Below are 22,033 nucleotides of genomic sequence, written 5' to 3' on the forward strand. Positions count from 1 at the left end.
ATTGATCATTTCACACAAAACTCCAAAAAAGGGCTGGACAAAAGTATTGGCACCCTCAGCCTAATACTTGGTTGCACAACCTTTAGCCAAAATAACTGCGAACAACCGCTTCTGGTAACCATCAATGAGTTTCTTACAATGCTCTGCTGGAATTGTAGACCATTCCTCTTTGGCAAACTGCTCCAGGTCCATGATATTTGAAGGGTGTCTTCTCCAAACTGCCATTTTGAGATCTCTCCACAGGTGTTCTATGGGATTTAGGTCTGGACTCATTGCTGGCCACCTTAGAAGTCTCCAGTGCTTTCTCTAAAACCATTTTATAGTGCTTTTGGAAGTGTGTTTTGGGTCATTGTCCTGCTGGAAGACCCATGACCTCTGAGGGAGACCCAGCTTTCTCACACTGGGCCCTACATTATGCTGCAAAATTTGTTGGTAGCCTTCAGACTTCATAATGCCATGCACACGGTCAAGCAGTCCAGTGCCAGAGGCAGCAAAGCAACCCCAAAACATCAGGGAACCTCCGCCATGTTTGACTGTAGGGACCGTGTTCTTTTCTTTGAATGCCTCTTTTTTTTTCCTGTACACTCTATATTGATGCTTTTTCCCAAAAAGCTCTACTTTTGTCTCATCTGACCAGAGAACATTCTTTCAAAACGTTTTAGGCTTTCTCAGGTAAGTTTTGGCAAACTCCAGCCTGGCTTTTTTATGTCTCGGGGTAAGAAGTGGGGTCTTCCTGGGTATCCTACCATACAGTCCCTTTTCATTCAGACGTCGACGGATAGTACGGGTTGACACTGTTGTACCCTCGGACTGCAGGGCAGCTTGAACTTGTTTGGATGTTAGTCGAGGTTCTTTATCCACCATCCACACAATCTTGCATTGAAATCTCTCGTCAATTTTTCTTTTCCGTCCACATCTAGGGAGGTTAGCCACAGTGCCATGGGCTTTAAACTTCTTGATGACACTGCGCACGGAAGACACAGGAACATTCAGGTCTTTGGAAATGGACTTGTAGCTGTTATGATCTGCTACAAGCACTAAGGAAAGACAGGAGATCTGTCCCTACAATAGAACTAAACTGGATCCCTACGATGTAACGGGGAACCTGATCTTGCGATCAGACCCGCTAAAGTCCTCAGCTAGTCTGTACGATGACCTATAGATGCAAGGGAGGGATCCCTACAAGATCTAGGGACTGGGATAAAGTTGGACACCTCCTAGCAGAAATTGTAGCAGTAAAAGACAAACACACAACATAGAACATAGAGGTCAGAAGACCTAGCAAAACTAACAGAGAAAGGTAACAGAGCACCAAGCTAGCTCAAGAGTAGAAATACAATGAAGTCGAGCAAGGCCAGGAGGGCGGAGCCGGATTAAATAGGCAAAAAAGGTCATGTGACCACCAAACTAGAAAAAAACCAACAGGAGAGTTCTAACAGTACCCCCTCTTCTAAGAGGATCCTCCGGATCCCCTAGGCCCGGGCTTATCAGGAAACCTCCTGTGAAACGCTCTGACAAGTCTGGAAGCAGAAACATCATCCGCCCTCACCCATGAGTTATTCTCGGGTCCGAAACCCTTCCAAGCGACGAGATACTGCAAACTCCCTCTATACCGTCTAGAATTTAGGATGCGGGAAATTTCATATTCCCCGTCCTCCACCACCGGAGGAACAGTGGCAGAGGCGTCACCAACCGACACATCAGCTCTTTTCAACAGAGAAACATGAAACACTGGATTAATCTTCCAGGAGGTAGGAACCTCCAACCTAACAGCAGATTGGTTAACTATCTGAAGCACCTTAAAGGGCCCTACAAACTTGGGACCCAATTTTTTAGAAGGAATCCTCAATCGCAGATTCTTAGAGGGCAACCAAACCATGTCACCAATAGCAAACAAAACCTCTTGCCGTTTCCTATCAAAGTACCTCTTAGATTTTTTGTTAGCCTCCTGAAGATTATCACGCACATCCGTCCAAACTCTCTCCAAATCACCGGAAAAACTCTCCTCCTCAGGCACAGCCGATATCAATTTGGAGAATGACCCAAAAGACGGATGTCTCCCAGAACAACAAAAAAAAGGCAAACACCCAGCAGAAGAGGATGTATGGTTGTTAAGAGCAAATTCAGCAAGTGGCAGAAACTCAGACCACCCCTCTTGATTGTCTGCCACAAAGCAACGCAAGAACTGCTCAACATCCTGGTTCTTTCTTTCTGTCTGGCCATTAGACTCAGCAATGATATCCGGATGAAAACGACAAATGAACTCCCAACCTGTCACAAAAGGCACGCCAAAAACGAGCCACGAACTGAGGTCCCCTATCAGAAACAATGTCAGTAGGAACGCCATGTAGTCTGACAATTTCCTTGACAAAGGCCTTAGCGAGTGTCTTAGCGCAAGGCAGTTTGATGAAGGGAACCAAGTGACACATCTTGCTAAAACGGTCCACGACCACCCAGATGACCGTGAAACCTTCAGAGGGGGGAAGGTCAGTAATAAAGTCCATAGCCAGATGTGTCCAAGGTGCACTAGGAACCTCCAGAGGGCAAAGCAACCCCGCAGCAGGAGCATGCGAAGACTTAGATCTAGCACACACAGTACATTGACGCACCCACTTAATGACTTCCTTCTGCCATCCAGGCCACCAAAAACTGCGACCCACAAGTCTCTTGGTCTCAGAAATTCCTGGATGACCTGCCAACCAAGACTCATGACACTCAACAAACAAATCTCTCCTAAAAGTCCTAGGCACAAACAACCTCCCATGGGGAGTGTTAGATGGGGCATTCTCCTGAGCTTTAAGAATCTCATCCTCCAAAACGGAGTCCAAAGCAGCAATCACAACAGCTTCTTGTAAAATGCTCTCCTCCTCCTCCTCAGCACCAACCATGGGAGAAAAGCTGAGAGACAAAGCATCCGCTTTAACATTCTTGGTACCCGGGATGTAAGTAACAGAAAAATTAAACCGCGAGAAAAAAAGTGCCCACCTAGCCTGACGGGCATTCAAGCGCTTGGCAGCATCAAGATAGATCAGATTTTTATGATCAGTGAAAACCTGAATAGGAAATTCAGCACCTTCCAAGAGATGACGCCAGTGTTCAAATGCGAGTTTAATAGCCAGCAATTCCCGATTACCAATATCGTAATTAAGTTCAGTCTCAGAAAATTTTTTTGAAAAAAAGGCACAGGGATGTATTCCATCCTTGCTTTCCTGAGACAACACCGCACCGACCCCCACAGAAGAAGCATCAACCTCGACCAAAAACGGCTTAGTCACATCAGGCTGCATAAGGATGGGAGCAGAGGTGAACCTCTCCTTTAGAAACACAAAAGCTTCAATGGCCTCAGAAGTCCACTGAACCGCATTAGCACCTTTCCTGGTGAGATTGGTCAGCGGTTTGACAATAATAGAAAAATTTTTAATGAATTTTCTGTAATAATTGGCGAAACCCAAAAACCTCTGTATCGATTTCAAACCAATAGGCGTAGGCCATTCCTGCACAGCTTGAACTTTAACCGGGTCCATCTCAAAACCTTCACTGGAGATAATGTAACCCAAAAAACTAATTCTCTGTACAGCGAACTCACATTTCTCTAGCTTAGCAAAAAGCGAATTGTCCATTAATAACTGTAAAACCTCACGTACGCTCCGCCAATGAGACTCCAGATCAGGCGAATAAATCAGAATGTCATCCAAATACACAACCACATTTTTGCCGATCAAAGGTCTAAGGATGTCATTAATAAGATTCTGAAAAAATGCTGGAGCATTGGTAAGACCAAAAGGCATAACCAGATTCTCAAAATGACCCACAGGAGTGTTAAAAGCAGTCTTCCATTCATCACCCTCCTTCATGCGCAACAAATTGTATGCCCCCCGGAGATCAATTTTAGAGAACCACTTGGCCCCCACTAACTGGTTAAACAAATCAGGAATCAATGGCAGTGGGTAAGGATTGCGTACAGTAATTTTATTAATCTCACGAAAGTCCAGACAAGGACGTAAACCGCCATCGTTTTTTTTTGCAAAAAAAAATCCAACAGCCACAGGAGACTTGGAAGGCCTAATGTGACCGGCGGCCAAGCTTGTCTGTATGTATTCCTCCAAAGCCTTTCTCTCAGGAATAGTAAGATTAAATAAACGACTTTTAGGAAGAGTCGCTCCAGGGACAAATTCAATGGTACAATCATAGTCTCTATGGGGAGGCAAGATTTGTGACTCCTCCTCAGAAAAAAATCTCCAAAAATCCTGAATAGGTACAGGTAATTCCCCTTTTTCCTTCCACCGCAGCAATACGTCCGTTACAACACTTGTCATAACATTTAGGGCTCCAGGACTTAATTTCATTGGTAGACCAATCCAGTACAGGATTGTGCAATTTTAACCAGGGCAACCCCAAAATTACTGGAGAAGGCAAATTATTTAATACTACCAAATCCAAATTCTCTTGATGAATACCATTAATAGTGACGGGAAATTCACAGACCTTGTGAGTAACACTCTTCAAGGGAGAGCCATCAACAGAAACCACAGCAATAGGGGATGACAAAGGTTTAGGTTTTAATTTAAGTTTTTCGAAGAATCCCCCATCAATAACATTCAGAGTAGAACCACAATCCACAAATACCCGAAATTCAATTAATTCTTCCTGAGCTGCGGTAGTAGCAGATAGGAATACTCCCTTAATATTTAAACAGGCTATACGTGCATGACTGACCTTTTTTTTTTCTTTGTTCATACGAAGCACACAGTCCTTAATGAAATGACCAGAATTTCCGCAATAGAAGCACAAACCTCCGGAAAGCCTGCGGTCTTTTTCCTGAGAGCGGGGTGCCATCGCCCCAATCTCCATCGGCTCTCCTTTGTCAGCACAGACCCTCTCAAGACTCGGAGCTAACATGGCAGAGGATTTACTCTCATTAACCCTTGCACGCAGTCTCCTGTCCACCCGTATAGCTAATTGCATTGCCTCCTGCAAGTTTCCAGGTGTGGGATAAGCAATCAGCAAATCCTTAACCCTTTCACCTAGCCCTGCAAGAAACAAACTTTTCAAAGCTGAATCGTTCCACCCCACCTGGGCAGACCACCAACGGAAGTGAGAACAATATTTTTCCACATTACCTGATCCCTGCCTCAGATGTCTCAATTCAGACTCAGCAGATGAGACACGATCAGGATCATCGTACAACAAACCCAAAGCAGAAAAAAAACTATCCACTGATCTAAAGCACGGATCACTAGGTTGGAGAGAAAAGGCCCATCCCTGAGGATCTTTGCGCAAAAGTGACATTATGAACCCTATGCGCTGTGCTTCATCACCAGAGGATCTGGGTCTTAAACGAAAATACAATAAACAAGCATTTTTAAAAGAAAAAAAATCTTGTTGTTCACCAAAAAATAGATCAGGCAGACGTACCTTTGGCTCTACAAAATGTGCTCCAGAACAGCTACTCACGTGTTGTTGGAGCTCGGCCACCTCCAGAGAGAGTCCCTGCAAGCGTGGAGCCAAATCTTGAACCGAGACCATGATGGAAACTGGAGGTCTTTCCTTAGAGAAATTTTTTTTTTAGGCTGGACTTACTGTTATGATCTGCTACAAGCACTAAGGAAAGACAGGAGATCTGTCCCTACAATAGAACTAAACTGGATCCCTACGATGTAACGGGGAACCTGATCCTGCGATCAGACCCGCTAAAGTCCTCAGCTAGTCTGTACGATGACCTATAGATGCAAGGGAGGGATCCCTACAAGATCTAGGGACTGGGATAAAGTTGGACACCTCCTAGCAGAAATTGTAGCAGTAAAAGACAAACACACAACATAGAACATAGAGGTCAGAAGACCTAGCAAAACTAACAGAGAAAGGTAACAGAGCACCAAGCTAGCTCAAGAGTAGAAATACAATGAAATCCAGCAAGGCTAGGAGGGCAGAGCCGGATTAAATAGGCAAAAAAGGTCATGTGACCAGCAAACTAGAAAAAAAACAACAGGAGAGTTCTAACAGTAGCCTTGAGATTGCTCATGCTTCCTCGCAATTTGGTTTCTCAAGTCCTCAGACAGTTCTTTGGTCTTCTTTCTTTTCTCCATGCTCAATGTGGTACACACAAGGACACAGGACAGAGGTTGAGTCAACTTTAATCCATGTTAACTGGCTGCAAGTGTGATTTAGTTATTGCCAACACCTGTTAGGTGCCACAGGTAAGTTACAGGTGCTGTTAATTACACGAATTAGAGAAGCATCGCATGATTTTTCAAAGGGTGCCAATACTTTTGTCCACCCCCTTTTTTAGGTTTGGTGTGGAATTATATCCAATTTGGCTTTAGGACAATTCTTTTTGTGTTTTTTTCATTGAAGACAAATTAAATGAAGAGAATTAATACCAAAGAATTTGTGATTGCAATCATTTTCAGGAAGAAACTGAGTATTATCTGACAGAATTGCAGGGGTGCCAATACTTTTGGCCAGCACTGTAGATAGCAGTTGTTGAACTAATAAGACAGGAAGAATCCTTTTAATATGTACCCATCGTTATGTTGTCCATAGAGTCACAATTACAAAATCTGTACCTTTTGCTCAGTAAATATCATTTCTTGTGTTATTTCTATACAGACATGTGAATTTATTGACTTTATACGTGAGACATGTCGTAAGTATGACTATATTTGCTAAATGTTTTGATAATATTACTGTATATCAAGCTTATAAAACCTGATTTAGTTGTCAATCTTATTCACTCCATGCAATATTAGTTTAGGTTTAAGCCTATCATAAGTCAACATGGTTTTCATAGCGGATCTGTCACCAGATTTCACAATACAAATTGCATATATGATTAGATACATCTCTTAGACCTGATGAGGTTGGTGGACTTACTTTGAAAATACAAATCAGAATTGTTGTGTAATCTGTTTATTTATTTTTTCAAAATTATATCAAAATTAGAACTTTGGAGTCCAACTTTGGCATTTCAGCACAGATAACTCCTTCTAATTTTTGTCTTTCTGCACTTTCATTTTTTCATCCTCTTTTTCAAAGAAACATAACTGTAATTTTTTTAACCCATATAGCTATTTGTAGGCTTGTTTTTTTTGTGGACCGAGATGTAATTTTAAACCTCACCATTCATTTTACCATATGAATGAAAAAAAGTTAAATACAATAGTGAAAAAAAAAAAAAACATTCTCATGTTGAGTTTTAATTTACGGGTTACCTGCAGCATTAAGCTAACAGATCCTTTTCACTGCACAGCTAAGTATGATTATGGCGATAACAAATGTAAATATTTATCTTAATTCAAAAATTCATAAAATTGGTTTGTGTCGCCATTTATTGAGACCCATAACTTTTTATGTTGATAGGGCTGTGTGAGGGCTTGTTATTTTGTTTGTAGCTTTTACTGGTTCCATTTTAAGGTACAGATAACTTTTTGCTCTCTTTTTGTTCTATTTCTTTAGTTAGGCGAGGTAACCGGTAAAAAAAAAAAACATTTTTCAGCATTTACTGCATGGATTAAATACACTGCTCAAAAAAATAAAGGGAACACTCAAATACCACATCCTAGATCTGAATGAATGAAATATTCTCATTGAATACTTTGTTCTGTACAAAGTTGAATGTGCTGACAACAAAATCACACAAAAATCAATGGAAATCAAATGTATTAACCAATGGAGGCCTGGATTTGGAGTCACCCCAAAAATTAAAGTGGAAAAACACACTACAGGCTGATCCAACTTTGATGTAATGTCCTTAAAACAAGTCAAAATGAGGCTCAGTATTGTGTGTGGCCTCCACGTGCCTGTATGACCTCCCTGCAGTGCCTGGGCATGCTCCTGATGAGGTTGCGGATGGTCTCCTGTGGGACATCATGTCTCGCTCCATCCACCCACGTCACGTTGCACCACAGACTGTCCAGGAGTTGGCGGATGCTTTAGTGCAGGTCTGGGAGGAGATACCACAGGAGACCATCCGCAACCTCACCAGGAGCATGCCCAGGCGTTGTAGGGAGGTCATAGAGGCACGTGGAGGCCACACACAATACTGAGCCTCATTGTAGTGTGTTTTTCCACTTTAATTTTGGGGGTGACTCCAAATCCAGGCCTCCATTGGTTAATAAATTTGATTTCCATTGATGATTTTTGTGTGATTTTGTTGTCAGCACATTCAACTTTGTACAGAACAAAGTATTCAATGAGAATATTTCATTCATTCAGATCTAGGATGTGTTATTTGAGTGTTCCCTTTATTTTTTTGAGCAGTGTAATTGCCATTAATTTGTCTTAATGGGACGTGATATAAAATACACACAAAAGACAACACTAAAACTTTAGTATTTCAATGTTAGGTAGCAATTTGTTTTAGCGGTCAATAACCTGGGTCATGCCACAATCTGTAGAAAGACTTGATTTCCCTCAAAAAAGGGAAACCTGCACGCCACCTTATCTGCTAAAATAAAGGCTGTAGTTTTGGGATCCAAATTGCTAGTCCAATACACATTGTAGGCTTTTAGTGATGGCAAAAACGAGGAAAAGTCAAATATCAATGGCAAAAAAATTGCACCATGGTGGGATATTAGGGGTCACCTGTGAATCTCTTTCTTAGGTAACATTCTTATGAGTGTATAAAAATATTGTCCAAATTTCATCTGGAAATCGCAGATGATTTTCTTCTCATTTGTCATCCATGTGCAATCTGTTTTATAGAGCAGAAGTTATTAAAAATGTACAAAACCAAATACAGTGTTCTATGTTAAAAGAGTATTCCCATCTCCAAGATTCTATTCCAATATGTAGTAGGTGTAATAATAATAATATTAGCAAATATCTCAAAGTAAAAATGTAACATAGTTCTTCTGATTCGCTACAGTATGTCGCTTACCTCATGTGCAGGGCATTGCAGTAGCTTATGTATCCATGGTTATGACCACTCATATAGTGACAGTTAGTTGTTAATAGCATTGACAATGGATACCTAAGCTACTACAATGCCCTGCCCATGAGATAAGTGACATAGTTCTCCTGATAACCTATACTACATTTCTAATTGGAAGTATTTGCTAATTTTATTATTTTTACACCCACTACATATTGGGTAGGATCTTGGAGATGGGAATACCCCTTTAATCCCTTTAAAGCCCAAGACGTACTAATACGTATCTGTGCCCTGGGCAGTAAGAGCCTGATACATATTAGTACGTCTTTGTGATCGCGCCCGCACACAGGCAGTAAGGGCGCGATCGCCGCCGGGTGTCAGCTGATTGTCACAGCTGACACCCGGTACTATGTGCAAGGAGCGGTCCCGCACCTCTTCCGGCACATTAACCCCCGCAATGCTGCGATCGAATTCGATCGCTGCATTGCAGTGGCAGGGGGAGGTGATCGCAATACTCACCTTCTCTTCCAGCCTCCAGCGCTGTCTGCCGCGGCTTCCCGGATGTTGCCATGACGACCCGATGACGTTATGGCAACATCCGGGTCACCAGACAGCAGGAAGATTCACCAGACAGCAGGAAGATATTTTGGTCATGCGCAGTGCATGACCAAACTATCTTCTGCATCTGCAGCGCTGACAGCCTGCATAGCACAGGAATGGTGCTCCATCCCTATGCTATGCAGGCGATCAGAATAAAAAAAGTGAAAGTCCCATAGTGGGACAAAGTATAAAAGTAAAAAAATGTGTCAGAAAGTGAAAAATAAAAGTTATAGCTTTCAGAATAAAGCAATGCAAAAAAATAATTTTTTCTATAAAATTACTTTTATTATGTTAAAGCGCCAAAACATAGAAAAACTATATAAATGTGGATATCGCTGTAAACGTACTGACCCGAAGAATAAAGCTACCTTATCAATTTTACCACACGCAGAACAGAATAAAAAAAATTAAAAAAAAAACATTTCCTGAATTGTTGGTTTTTGTTTATTCTGCCTCCCAAAAATCGGAATAGAAAGCAATCAAAAAATGTCACGTTCCTGAAAATGGCACCAATAAAAACGTCAACTCATCCCGCAAAAAATAAGCCATCACATGACTCTGTTGGCCAAAATATGGAAAAATTATAGCTCTCAAAATATGGTGATGCAAAAACTAGATTTTACAATTTACAAAAAAAATGCGTCTTTTAGTGTGTGACAGCTGTCAATCATAAAAAACCGATATGATTCTGGTATCGCTGTAATCACATTGATCCGAAGAATAAAGTCGTCTAATCACTTATACCGCACGAGGAACGGCGTAAAAAATAAACTCTCGGGTTAGGGTTAGTGTTTTGTGCTAGGGTTAGGGTTGGGGTTAGGGTTGGGCTAGGGTTTTGCTAGGGTTAGGGTTGGGGTTAGAGTTGGGGTTAGGGTTGGGCTAGGGTTGTGCTAGGGTTAGGGTTGGGGTTGGGCTAAGGTTGGGGTTAGGGTTTGGCTAATGTTAGAGTTGGGCTAGGGTTAGGGTTGGGATTTTTTTCAAAATAAAAAAAAAAAAGATGACGATATGGCAACTAGTGTTGAGTGCAAGTGCTCGCTACTTGAGTTTGCATCGGGTGCTCGGGTATGCTTTGAGTATCGCGGGTAATCGACATGCTCGAGTCTCCGCCCCATATGCTTCACAGCTAAAAAAAAAACTCGCGGGGATTGCCTGCCATGCACGAGCGATCCCCGCATGGTTTTCTTTGGTGTCTAATAACCGTGAAACATGCTGGCGGGAATACATGGTATGCACCCACGATGCATGGTGCATACCTGAGTACCCGATGCAAACTCAAGTAGCGAGCACTTGCGCTCAAGACTAATGACAACTTATTCAATATGATGACCTAATGTTATCAAATTCTGTGTCGTACCTCTGGGTCCAAAATGTTCACTATACCCCTTGATAAAATCCTTGAGGGGTGGAGTTTCCAAAATGAGGTCACTTGTGGGGGGTTTCCACTATTTAGTCACATCAGGGGCTCTCCAAACGCGACATTGGGTCCGCTCTCGATTCCAGCCAATTTTGCGTTCAAAAAGTCACACAGTGCTCCATCCCTTCTGAACTCTGCCGTGTGCCCAAACACTGTATTTTCCCCACATATGGAGTATTGGCGTACTCAGGAGAAATTGCACAAAAGTTTTTGGGGTCCATTTTCTCCTCTTACCCTTGTGAAAATAAAAAATTGTGGCTAAAACATTTTTGTGGAAAAAGTTTGATTTTTTTATTTTCATGGCTCCATGTTATAAACTTTTGTAAAGGACTTGGGGGTTCAGGGTGCTCCGCACACATCTAGATAAGTTCCCTAAGGGGTCTAGTTTCCAAAATGGTGTCACTTGTGGGGGGTTTCCACTGTTTAGGCACATCAGGGGCACATCCGCTAATTATTCAACCAAATTTTACATTCAAAAAGTCAAATGGTGTTCCTTCCCTTTCGAACCCTGCTGTATGCCCAAGCAGTGGTTTTCCCCCACATATGGGGTATCTGCTTACTCAGGAGAAATTGCACAAAAACTGCATGGTGCAATTTCTCCTGTTACACTTAGGAAAATGCAAAATTGGGGGCTGAAAAACATTTTTGTCTGAAAAATGTGAACATTTTATTTTCACTGCTCCATGTTATAAACTTCTGTGAAGCACCTGGGGGTTCAATGTACTCACCACACATCTACATAAGTTCCTTGAGGGGTCTAGTTTCCGAAATGGTGTCACTTGTGGGTGGTTTTCACTGTTTAGGCACATCAGGGGCTCCCCAAACACAACATGGCGTCCGCTAATTATTCAAGCAAATTTTACAATCAAAAAGTCAAATGGCGCTTCTTCCCTTCCGAACTCTGCCGTGCGCCCAAGCAGTGGTTTTCCCCCACATATGGGGTATCTGCTTACTCAGGAGAAATTGCACAAAAAACTGCATGGTGCAATTTCTCCTGTTACACTTATGAAAATGCAAAATTGGGGGCTGAAAAACTTTTTTGTCTGAAAAATGTGAAAATTTTATTTTCACGGCTCCATGTTATAAACTTCTGTGAAGCACCTGTGGGTTCAAGGTGCTCACCACACATCTACATAAGTTCCTTGAGGGGTCTAGTTTCCAAAATGGTGTCACTTGTGGGTGGTTTTCATTGTTTAGGCACATCAGGGGCTCCCCAAACACAACAAGGCGTCCGCTAATTATTCAAGCAAATTTTACAATCAAAAAGTCAAATGGCGCTTCTTCCCTTCCGAACTCTGCCGTGCGCCCAAGCAGTGGTTTTCTCCCACATATGGGGTATCTGCTTATTCAGGAGAAATTGCACAAAAAACTGCATGGTGCAATTTCTCCTGTTACACTTATGAAAATGCAAAATTGGGGGCTGAAAAACATTTTTGTCTGAAAAATGTGAAAATTTTATTTTCACGGCTGCATGTTATAAACTTCTGTGAAGCACCTGTGGGTTCAAGGTGCTCACCACACATCTACATAAGTTCCTTGAGGGGTCTAGTTTCCAAAATGGTGTCACTTGTGGGTGGTTTTCACTGTTTAGGCACATCAGGGGCTCCCCAAACACAACAAGGCGTCCGCTAATTATTCAAGCAAATTTTACAATCAAAAAGTCAAATGGCGCTTCTTCCCTTCCGAACCCTGCCGTGCGCCCAAGCAGTGGTTTTCCTCCACATATGGGGTATCTGCTTACTCAGGAGAGACTGCACAACAAACTGCATGGTGCAATTTCTCCTGTTACACTTATGAAAATGCAAAATTGGGGGCTGAAAAACATTTTTGTCTGAAAAATGTGAAAATTTTATTTTCACGGCTCCATGTTATAAACTTCTGTGAAGCACCTGTGGGTTCAAGGTGCTCACCACATATCTACATAAGTTCCTTGAGGGGTCTAGTTTCCAAAATTGTGTCACTTGTGGGTGGTTTTCACTGTTTAGGCACATCAGGGGCTCCCCAAACACAACAAGGCGTCCGCTAATTATTCAAGCAAATTTTACAATCAAAAAGTCAAATGGCGCTTCTTCCCTTCCGAACCCTGCCGTGCGCCCAAGCAGTGGTTTTCCTCCACATATGGGGTATCTGCTTACTCAGGAGAGACTGCACAACAAACTGCATGGTGCAATTTCTCCTGTTACACTTATGAAAATGCAAAATTGGGGGCTGAAAAACATTTTTGTCTGAAAAATGTGAAAATTTTATTTTCACGGCTCCATGTTATAAACTTCTGTGAAGCACCTGTGGGTTCAAGGTGCTCACCACATATCTACATAAGTTCCTTGAGGGGTCTAGTTTCCAAAATTGTGTCACTTGTGGGTGGTTTTCACTGTTTAGGCACATCAGGGGCTCCCCAAACACAACAAGGCGTCCGCTAATTATTCAAGCAAATTTTACAATCAAAAAGTCAAATGGCGCTTCTTCCCTTCCGAACTCTGCCGTGCGCCCAAGCAGTGGTTTTCCTCCACATATGGAGTATCTGCTTACTCAGGAGAGACTGCACAACAAACTGCATGGTGCAATTTCTCCTGTTACCCTTATGAAAATGTAAAATTGGGGGCTGAAAAACATTTTTGTGAGAAAAATGTGAAAATTTTATTTTTACAGCTCCATGTTATAAACTTCTGTGAAGCGCCTGGGGGTTCAAGGTTTTCACCACACATCTAGATAAGTTCCTTGAGGGGTCTAGTTTCCAAAATTGTGTCACTTGTGGGTGGTTTCCACTGTTTAGGCACATCAGGGGCTCTCCAAACGCAACATGGCGTCTGCTAATTATTCAAGCAAATTTTACATTCAAAAAGTCAAATGGCGCTCCTTCCCTTCCGAACCCTGTCGTGTGCCCAAACAGTGGTTTTTCCCCACATACAGGGTATCTGCGTGCCCAGGGGTCCATTTTTTCCTGTTACCCCTGCGAAAATTAAAAAAAATGGGTCTAAAGTAACATTTTTGTGAAAAAAGCTAAATGTTCATTTTTTTCTTCCACATTCCAAAAATTCCTGTGAAGCACCTGAAGGGTTAATAAAGTTCTTGAATGTGGTTATGAGAACCTTGAGGGGTGCAGTTTTTAGAATGGTGTCACTTTTGGGTACTTTCTGTCATAAAGACGCCTCAAAGTGACTTCAAATGTGATGTGGTCCCTAAAAAAATGGTTTTGTAAATTTTGTTGGAAAAATGAGAAATCGCTGGTCAACTTTTAACCCTTATAGCTCCCTAATAAAAAAAAATTTTGGTTTCAAAATTGTGCTGATGTAAAGTAGACATGTGGGAAATGTTATTTATTAACTTTTTTGTGTGACATATCTCTCTGATTTAAGGACATAAAAATTCAAATTTTGAAAATTTTCGCCAAATTTCCGTTTTTTTCACAAATAAACGCAAGTGATATCGAAGAAATTTTACCACAATCATGAAGTACAATATGTCACAAAAAACAGTCTCAGAATCAGGGGGATCCGTTGAAGCGTTCCAGAGTAATTACCTCAAAGTGACAATGGTTAGAATTGTAAAAATTGGTCTGGTCATTAACGTGCAAACCACCTTGGGTTGTAAAGAGGTTAAGGAAATACAACGTATCAATAAATATCGGATGCTACACTGTGGCTCCGTATAGAATAGTTTGGTTTTTTTTCGTACCTATAGACTCGAATGGGTGAGTCTCATCTGACACATGAAAGAAACTAGTGCATGCTGCCATTTTTTTTTTTCATGTGCAGATTAGGTCAGTGCAAAAAATCGTTCATCTGCACCGCCCCATTGAATAATATTGGTCTGAGTACAGTCTGTTTTATCACGGACAGCACTCGGAAACGGAAATACGGTTGTGTGAACTTGGCCCTAGGAAACCATTATAGTTGTTTGTCGCAACAACCAACAGTCGCCATGGAACCCTAATTTTAGACTATCACATTCATATAAATGATAACTCCTCCATTACAGAATAACTGCAGAATACATTCTAATGAAAAACCTTTTCTGTAATACTTATACAATTGTATGTCTCCCTTTACAGCATGTTGCCAAGGTAAGATGAATATTTTTTTTCTTAATGTTTTATTTTATGATTGAAGATTTTTTTTTAATCTGTTTTCATAATATGATTGATTATGACGCAGCCAACTTGCATGAGCTTCTGTGAGCAGCATTTAGAGGTATGCTTTTCAGCAGCTACATGGGCCATAGCATTCAATAGACTGAACATGGTCATTTACTTGTATGGGAGAGTTTTCTAGGAATGCTCTGTGATGTGTGCAGAGGCCACTGTACAGCGAGTGGGAGGAGGTAGGCGTGATCATCACCTGTTGTGAATTGTGTGACCCTCTGTTGTCTATATACAAGTATCACTGTAACCCTCCCTATGATGAGAATGAGATGACTAGTGAAAAGTCATTTCTGAAGTACATTAAGTGTCAGCCTAACGGTAGGGTTAGTGACCGAAGTTAAAAAACTGCAGGACTTAATGATTTTTATTTAAGCAGTAGAATTGAAAATAAATCACCATAAATGTTAAAAAACAAATATGTTTCACTTTAAAACTGTAGGTTAGTTTAGGAAACTTTCTGGTGACGTTATTTTTAATGTTGTTCCATAAACTCCTTTTTCTTCTACTGTATAGTAGGTATATTATTTATGGTTTGGGTTAACGTTTCTCTGTAGTCACTATTATGTCTTTATTAGATTTTTTGCTGGAGATCACATTTTGCAAAACCGTGTTGTCACATTATAGCCCACTTTTGGTCCAATTCAATAGCTATAGCAATGCATAGTACCTAGATGGGAAGCATAAAACATGCAGTTCAGAGAAGCATGACAAGCAGTTGCCACAAGTGGCTGAGCATTTTGCAGTTTGTGGTACATAATAGTTATTCATTTTTCAATAGTACAATCTTTTTAGATCAAGTGTCTTAAACAGTCTGAATTTGTAGACATTGCAATCTGTATAGATATTTTAGGTCATATGTTGACGTGACAGAAAATAGTAATTTATTAAATAAACCCCATTTAAATTCAATTCATTTCCAATATCAACAGCACGTGTATGTATGTATATATGTATACATCCAATACCCACACACTATATGTGTGGGTGGGTGTTTGTGTATGTATATATATATATATATATATATATATATATATATATACATATATATATATATATATATATATATATATATATATATATATATACACTGCTCAAAAAAATAAAGGGAACACTTAAACAACAGAATATAACTCCAAGTAAATCAAACTTCTGTGAAATCAAACTGTCCACTTAGGAAGCAACACTGATTCACAATCAATTTCACATGCTGTTGTGCAAATGGAATTGACAATAGATGGAAATTATTGGCAATTATCAAGACGCCCTCAATAAAGGAGTGGTTCTACAGGTGGGGACCACAGACCACATCTCAGTACCAATGCTTTCTGGCTGATGTTTTGGTCACTTTTGAATGTTGGTTGTGCTTTCACACTCGTGGTAGCATGAGATGGACTCTACAACCCACAGAAGTTGCTCAGGTAGTGCAGCTCATCCAGGATGGCACATCAATGCGAGCTGTGGCAAGAAGGTTTGCTGTGTCTGTCAGCGTAGTGTCCAGAGGATGGAGGCGCTACCAGGAGACAGGCCAGTACACCAGGAGACGAGGAGGGGGCCATAGGAGGGCAACAACACAGCAGCAGGACCGCTACCTCCGCCTTTGTGCAAGGAGGAACAGGAGGAGCACTGCCAGAGACCTGCAAAATGACCTCCAGCAGGCCACAAATGTGCATGTGTCTGCACAAATGGTTAGAAACCGACTCCATGAGGGTGGTATGAGGGCCCGACGTCCACTGATGGGGGTTGTGCTAACAGCCCAACACCGTGCAGGACGCTTGGCATTTGCAATAGAACACCAGGATTGGCAAAGTCGCCACTGGCGCCCTGTGCTCTTCACAGATGAAAGCAAGCAGGTTCACACTGAGCACATGTGACAGACGTGACAGAGTCTGGAGACGCCGTAGAGAGCGATCTGCTGCCCGCAACATCCTTCAGCATGATCGATTTGGCAGTGGGTCAGTAATGGTGTGGGGTGGCATTTCTTTGGAGGGCCGCACAGCCCTCCATGTGTTCGCCAGAGGTAGCCTGACTGCCATGAGGTACCGAGGTGAGATCCTCAGACCCCTTGTGAGACCATATGCTGGTGCGGTTGGCCCTGGGTTCCTCCTAAGGCAGGACAATGCTAGACTTCATGTGGCTGGAGTATGTCAGCAGTTCCTGCAAGATGAAGGCATTGAAGCTATGGACTGGTCCACCCGTTCCCCAGACCTGAATCCGATTGAGCACATCTGGGACATCATGTCTCGCTCCATCCACTAACGTCACGTTGCACCACAGACTGTCCAGGAGTTGGCGGATGCTTTAGTCCAGGTCTGGGAGGAGATTCCACAGGAGACCATCTGCAACCTCATCAGGAGCAGGCGTTGTAGGGAGGTTATATAGCCACGTGGAGGCCACACACAATACTGAGCCTCATTTTGACTTGTTTTAAAGGCATTACATCAAAGTTGGATCAGCCTTTAGTGTGTTTTTCCACTTTAATTTTGGGGGTGACTCCAAATCCAGGCCTCCATTGGTTAATAAATTTGTTTTCCATTGATGATTTTTGTGTGATTTTGCTGTCAGCACATTCAACTTTGTACAGAACAAAGTATTCAATGAGAATATTTCATTCATTCAGATCTAGGATGTGTTATTTGAGTGTTCCCTTTTATTTGGACACACCCTCTCATTTAAAGATTTTTCTGTATTTTCATGACTTTGAAAATTGTACGTTCACACTGAAGGCATCAAAACTATGAATTAACACATGTGGAATTATATACTTAACAAAAAAGTGTGAAACAACTGAAAATATGTCATATATATATATATATATATATATATATATATATATATATGTCTAGGTTCTTCAAAGTAGCCACCTTTTGCTTTGATGACTGTGTAGAACGAGCAAGAAAGCTGGTAAAAGAACTTCAACATGACGTTTCAAGGATGGAGCGAGACTGCCATCTACTGGCCAGAGACAGTCAAGCGGAACCAAAATATACAAGGGAAGTTGCAGGGAGGGCAGATTCAGACGCTGGACCCGATCAGGTGACTTCCAGGAAGGAGTTCAGAGAGATAAGAGGCCAGCGCGCCAAACCTGAGGGGTATTTGGCGCCAGGCAGCAGAGAGGAGCAGACGTGCTCCCTGCGTCCTGAGAAACCCCGCGTGACAGGCCAAATCCAGAGGCCTGAGAGGTGCTCCAGTCGGTAAAAGAGCTCCGGATCCCTCACAGTTGTGACCCGAGTGCTGTGCCTGCTGAGGATACTAGGAACCTGATCGCGGTGCTGAGTGAGTTCGCGGAACCCGACGTCGGCCGCCGACAGACGAGGCCTGGACCCCCCTATCCAAGGCTCGAGAGACTGCCTCCAACGGCCAAGCAGAGAGGAGCTGCATACGTGAGCAGGGCCGTCACTTCCACTGCTCACCCACGGTACCGGGGACAATTGGGTTTAATTACTCAGGTTGGAAGGGGAACGGTTGGGGCTAAAGTAGCACAACGTGATTTAATTGAATTCATCCGGAAAGAGACTCACGGCCTAGTGGGAATAACCGGTGACCCCCGCTATGACCAAATTCACGGTTAAAGAACTTGTGTGGTGTCTCTCATGCTTGAGGGCATCACCTTACTTTAAGAGACTGCGCCTTATTTTAAGAGACTGCGCCTTACTTTGAGAAATTTCGTATTTTTCTGATATTTCAAACCACTGTTCATTACCCTTGTTGCTAATCCCTTGTTTCAGTATACCTGTTGTATAAAACTGTTTACAAATATCTCTGACTGTTCTCGCCTTGTGTCTCTGTGCGTTGCATTCCGGCACCTGCATTACATTTGGCGTAGTCGGCAGGATGCAACATTCAGACGCAGAGATGGCGGATCAGTCTGTGGCTGGGTCCGGCCGGAGCCATATACCCCTGGGGGCTATGCTCAGCCATCTTCCCAAGTTTACAGGGGATGGCATGTCACTTTGGGACTAGGCAGAAAGACTGAGAAGTATGCTACGTATGTATCCCCTTGACCCTCTAGCCCAGGCGGAGCTGGCCCTCCTAACCCTTGATGGAGAGGCCCGACAGACTGTGATGTACCGCCCACCTGGGGACCGTGACACCGTGGATAAAGTGATAAAAATTCTAGAGGACATGCACTGGTGACACTACAGATTTGGGACACTTGCGCTTACGGTTGTTTCAGCGGGTCCAAGGGGAAAATGAGACAGTAAATCAGTATGTTAATGCATTACAGGAAGTGACGGCCTATATCACTAAGAAAACTCGAGATGGGAACCGAGGACTGGGACCATTGGATGAGGTGTTGCGTGACTAACTGATTGCTGGCTTGAAAGACCCTTCCCTGAGGCAGATCCTGAAGGAGCGGCTGCGATTGAGCCCTGATATGGGCTTCCTGGAGGTAGGGGCTGAAGCTAGAGTCCTGGAGAGAGAAGTTCCTGTTCTCAAAGCCTCAGTTAGAAGTCATGAGGCAATTGCTCCTGGATTCACCAACCAAGAGCCTGATTGGGTACGGGAAATACGTCAGGAAATTCGAGACATTCGGGGTGAGCTGAATTCTATTAGGAAGACTCCTACTGCCCCCTTGCCGATGGACCGTACTGCTCAACGCGGACGGAGACCTGAACGAGAAAGACATTCCTATCCGGCCCCAGCACGACATGTACCCGACCTATCGGCAGAACGAGGACCGGAGTGCTGGACCTGCGGAGGTAGGGGGCATATCTCCAAAGACTGTCCCAACCGAGAAAGGAGGAGGAGGGGACAGCCGCTAAACTAAAATGCCCCATGGTTGTGGAGCATACCGTGGGGTCTCGAGCTTCAGAGTGTAGAAGAGGGAGCTCTGAAGACATTATCTCCGAGAGGCCCATTATCTGGGCTGAATTCAATGGGCAGCGGATCCGCTGTTTGATGGACACAGGGTCTCAAGTGACCACTATGCCTGAGACGTACTTCCAAAGTCACTTTCCTGAAGTCGCTCGTTTCTGCCGGGAACCCACTGTCAAACTGGTGGCGGCTAATCAACTACCTATCCCAGCAGCGGGAGTAGTATGGATGTCTGTGCGGGCATGTGGAAAGGACCTCGGTCGAAAAGGGATCATACTGACCACCGGGCCCAGAGGCGATGGGCCCATTGTAACCCTGGGCATGAATGTGCTGAAAGAAGTCGGACAGTTCCTGGCTGAGGGCTGTAGCAAAAACAACTGGACCCACGCCACTCGAGACCCAGCTAACAAGAGAGTGTTCCAGCACCTCGTGCGGGTCAGTCAGATTGAAAAGTTGCCCACTACCTCCCAGTACCTTGGTAAGGTATCGATACCGCCCGAAGCCACAATGACACTGCCGGTGGGACAGACTGTACTCACTTTGCCGGTGCTGGCACATGTGTCCTTAGAGGGCGTGGACATTCAAGTTCAACCAATGGAGGGAGAAGAAGCGCCCTCTGGACTCCTGATTGCTCGAACTCTGGCCACCGTGCGGCACGGTCGAGTACCCGTGCGCTGCATCAATTTAAGTGCCACCAGTTTACAGTTGTTGCCCTGACAAGAGGTGGTGCGAGTGTGCATAATGCCGGAGGCCCTTACTAGAGCTGACGCTATAGGGCTGGCACCTGTGGAAGGAAAACCATGGACCCTAGAGGTGTCCCTCAATAGCCAGGAACATGGAAGAGAACCGTTGGCTGGACGCCACCTCCTGGAAGAAATGGAAGCTAACCTGACTGAGTTTTCTGCTGGACAAGTAAGGCAGATCGAACAACTTCTACAGCGATATCAGGGAGTGTTTGCACAGCATGAAGATGATTTCGGGTGCACTCGGGACATTCAGCACAAAATACCCACCAGAAATACTGCTCCCATCCGAGAGAGATATCGGCAGATCCCGCCTCAAATGTACCAGGAGGTAAAAGAGCTGTTGGCCCACATGTTGCTGAACGGTGTGATCCGTGAAAACCAGAGCCCCTGGGCGGCTCCGATTGTGCTGGTCCGAAAGAAGGACGGTACCCTGAGATTCTGCGTAGACTATTGAAAGCTGAATGCCTGTACAGTACGGGACTCCTATCCACTCCCCCGAATTGAAGAGTCTCTATCTGCGCTGGGAAGCGCCAAGTTCTTCTCTTCCCTCGACCTGGCCAGTGGCTATTGGCAGGTCCCAGTAGCTGAGAAGGATCGTCCGAAGACAGCTTTTGTTCTCCCTATGGGCCTGTTTGAGTTCAATCGAATGCCGTTCGGACTAACAAATGCGCCAGGAACCTTCCAACGGCTGATGGAGAGATGCTTGGGGGACCTCAACTTTGAAGCCACTTTAATATATCTGGACAATATAATTATCTATTCCGCAACGTTTGAGGATCATCTCCGCCGATTGGAACAAGTGTTAGAACAGCTACAAAGGCACGGCCTGAAAATTAAGCCTCGTAAGTGTCGTCTCTTCAAACGAGAAATTGAATATCTGGGGCACACTGTGTCCAGTGCAGGGGTGCACCCCACTGCGGAGAAAGTAGCTGCCGTGCAGAAGTGGCCCACGCCCGCCAATCTAAGGGAACTAAGGGCATTCCTGGGGCTTGCTGGATACTACCGCAGATTCATTAAAGACTTCGCTAAGATTGCGATCCCGCTCAATGAATTGCTGAGAGGAACAGCCGGGGGAGCCAAGTGGCAGCCCATTCAGTGGGGCCCACGACAAGAAGAGGCATTCCGAGCATTGAAAATGGCGCTAACAGATGCCCCGATTCTGGCCTATGCTGACTTTTCGCAGCCTTTCATGTTGTACACTGATGGAAGCTTGCATGGGCTGGGAGCAGTGCTGGCTCAAGTACAAGGAGGGAAAGAGCGAGTGATCGCGTATGCCAGCAGGTCACTCCGAGATACGGAGAAGAATCCGGACAACTACAGTTCATTTAAGCTGGAGCTACTGGCACTGGTGTGGGCCATGACCGAGAAATTTGCTGAGTACCTGTGAGGGTCAGAAGTGCAAGTGCGGACAGATAACAACCCTTTGGCCCACTTGGAGAACGCCA

General features: G+C 43.7%; 1 pseudogene; it reads left to right on the forward strand.

Moving 5' to 3' along the window:
* Positions 1–22,033, forward strand: part of LOC141265248 (collagen alpha-6(VI) chain-like) — a 341,127-nt pseudogene that overhangs the window by 252,802 nt on the left and 66,292 nt on the right.

Source organism: Phyllobates terribilis, unplaced genomic scaffold, assembly GCF_046119375.1.
Source record: "Phyllobates terribilis strain yellow unplaced genomic scaffold, ASM4611937v1 Scaffold_4__5_contigs__length_816908805, whole genome shotgun sequence".
NCBI lineage: Eukaryota > Metazoa > Chordata > Amphibia > Anura > Dendrobatidae > Phyllobates > Phyllobates terribilis.